This window comes from Myotis lucifugus, unplaced genomic scaffold (genome assembly GCF_000147115.1).
Source record: "Myotis lucifugus unplaced genomic scaffold, Myoluc2.0 scaffold_270, whole genome shotgun sequence".
Lineage (NCBI taxonomy): Eukaryota > Metazoa > Chordata > Mammalia > Chiroptera > Vespertilionidae > Myotis > Myotis lucifugus.
The window spans coordinates 1142656-1145733 of NW_005871318.1; the positions used below are offsets into that span (position 1 = coordinate 1142656).

At 35.2% G+C, this 3078-nt stretch overlaps 1 pseudogene; it reads right to left on the minus strand.

Annotated features, from left to right (window-relative positions):
• Positions 1-3078, minus strand: part of LOC102434849 — a 68442-nt pseudogene that overhangs the window by 34773 nt on the left and 30591 nt on the right.

The window sequence follows — 3078 nt, forward strand, 5'->3', positions numbered from 1 at the left end:
GAAATTATGAGACAAGAGCAGGAAAAGTTCAGAGTAGGAATTTAAGAAGGAAATAAAGCCATCAAGGAAATAAAATCCAAGTTCTAAATAGCAAAGTATTAAAATATACACCAATTGAAAAACATAAAGACATGGAAGACAGATTTGAAGCAAAAAAAATACAAATTAAAAAATATTAACAAATCATGAGTTAAAAGCAATGAATTGTTGGTATGCTAGTAGAAAATAGATTAATAAAGCAATCAAGTTCTTGAACTGATGTTAGAAAAAATAAGAGCCAAACATTAAAAAGAAAAAAAATAAAAAATACCTAAGAAGAACAATTTCCTAAAATAAAAGAAATTTTGAATTTATATGGATTAAAATGATAAGAGTACATCTCGGGGGTGGGGGGAGTGATACAGAATAGCCAACTCTAAGATATCAGATTCCAAGTGTGAAGGCAACAGATAGAATATTTTAAATATGCAAGAGGCCCTGGCCAGTGTTGCGAAGTGGTTAGAGCATTGGCCTACACACAGAAGGGTCTCGGGTTTGTTTCTGGTCAAAGGCATATACCTGGGTTGAGGGTTTGATCCCTGGCCCTGTATGGGGCAAGTGGGCAAATAATCTATGTTTCTCTTTAATATCAATTTTTTTTTCTCTCTCTCTCTTCCCCTCCCTCCCTTCTACTCTCTCTAAAAATCAATGGAAAAAACATCCTCAGGTGAGGATTAACAAACAAACAAAAAATAATAATAGATAAATACATATGCAAGAGATTGTGGAATAGAGCACCCATGGATCCTTCTTTATAAACTAGGTATAACCAGGTGGTGACTCAAAAAGTGTATATAATAAAGAAGAGTCAACATATAAAGTGACCAGAAAAATATAGAAGAAAATATCTCATTCATAATTCTTTTTAAAAGATAAAATATCTAGAAATCAACTTAAATGGGCAAGACATATGAAGAAAACCTAGAGAAAGAAATCTTTGCTCAAAACCAAAAAAAAACTTTAAATAAATGGAAAGCCATATTTTCTATAGGAATTAATAATATTTTAAGGACCATAATGCTTCCTAAGTTAATGCATAATTGCAATTTAATCATAATAAAAATACTAACAGGAATATTTTGAAAAGTGCAAACTGATTCGTAATGTTCATAAAGAAAAACAAAATGGGGAAATATCCAGAAAGCTCATTAAAAAGCACAATACATTTTGGAAACTGGTCCTAAATCACTAGACTATCTCAAGTAATTTAGGTAAGCAGATCAATGGATGGAATAAAGAGTCTAGAAATCAGACATAAGCACATCTGTGAAGGAAACACATTGATGGTATTGAGATGACTGCTAGCTATTTGGCAACACAAAGCTGAATTCCTACTTCACTTTACCCACCAAAAATAAATCTCTGATTGGTCAAAGATTTAAGAAAACAAAACTGGGAAATAATTGGTGAAATTGGAGAATTTAAAAAATATAGTCCTGATTAATGAAATTTTAGCTATGACATAAAAAACCAGAACCCATGAGTTCAACTTGATACAAAACTTAAACTTCCATGTGAACAAAAGCCGACACAGAGTCAGAAGACAAAGGACAAATTAGAGAAACTATTTACATCACGTGTCACTGGAAAGGGTAAATTTCCTTAATATGCAGTTTCACATATAAACAAGAAAGGAGACCAAGGACTCAGTAGGAAAATGACTAAAGGATACAGGCAGTTTATACATATAAAAAGTGAAACAGCACCCTCTTAAAACATGAGAGGATAATTATGTTCCCACAGTTGAATAAATGAAATTTTCACCTATCAGCATAGGACAGATAAAAGCATCAGATAATGCCTACTATTTGAAAGGTTCTAAATGGACAGCACACCCTGTATGCTAGGTGAACATGTGAGAGGGCAATCTGGCAATATTAATAGTAGAAAATTACAGGTACAAAAATGCTCTTAGCAGCATTATTTTTTATAGCAACATTTTGTAAACAATCTAAATGTGCATTAAAAGGAGATTGGTTAAATTATGATGGATTCTAACAAAAAAGTTTTATATGGCTGTTAAAAGAATAATGTGCTGATATGCAAATATTTCCTAGGTTGATTGTTAGGTTTAAAAAGGAGTTGCAGAAAAGCAAGTATAAAATGAAGTCATTTGTGTAAGATGACTATTTAAACTAGAGTCCCGGTACATGGATTCATGCACCGGTAGGATCCCTTGGCCTGGCCTGCGCCCTCTCGCAATCCAGGACTCCTTGGGGGAAGTCGTATAGACAGTTTTGGCCCGATCCCCACAGGCCCAATCCAGACAGGAGGGAGCCCAATCTTGTGCATTGAGCATCTGTCCCCTGGTGGTCAGTGCGCATCATAGGGACTGGTCGACAGGTGGTTCGCTCGTTCAGGCTTTTATATATATAGGTGCTTGTACATGCATAGAAGTTTCTGGAGGATTACACAAGAAACTGTTACTAGTATTCATCTTGGTGAATGGTCTGGGAACAGGGATTGGAGGAAGACTCATTTTTTAATGGATAGCTCTTTGCACTTAAAAATAACCATTTTTAAGTGTCAATTTTATAATTTAAGTAACTATTAAAATAAATAAAAGAAATAGAGAGGAAATAGATTTTCATGGAGGAAAACAATGTTTTTATGCACATTCCTGCTAATGCATCACACTAGTAGCCCATATGCTCCCCGGAGGGACATTGACACCATGATGTTCATCTCAATGGACTCATTTGCCAGGGACAGCAATTTTGCAGAACCCTGATGGGAGGAGGTTGGAGGAGGCCACACAGATGAAGGGAAGGAGTGAGGAAGGCCTTTTACACTTTACCAAGTTATGAAAATTAGAACCTTGAATTTTTCTTCACAAAATGATTAGGGAATCAAATTCATATCTAGCATTAGGATTAAATACTTGAGGTTGCCAAAAAGCAAGACCAAATTGTGCTTCCATCCTGAACCAAATTATGCTAGGCCCTGGGGCTGTGAGAAGAATAAAACCCATTCACTCTCTGCGTGCAGTGCTAAAGCTGGTAGAGGAGGCAGGCAAGTGAACAAATAACTTCAAAATGA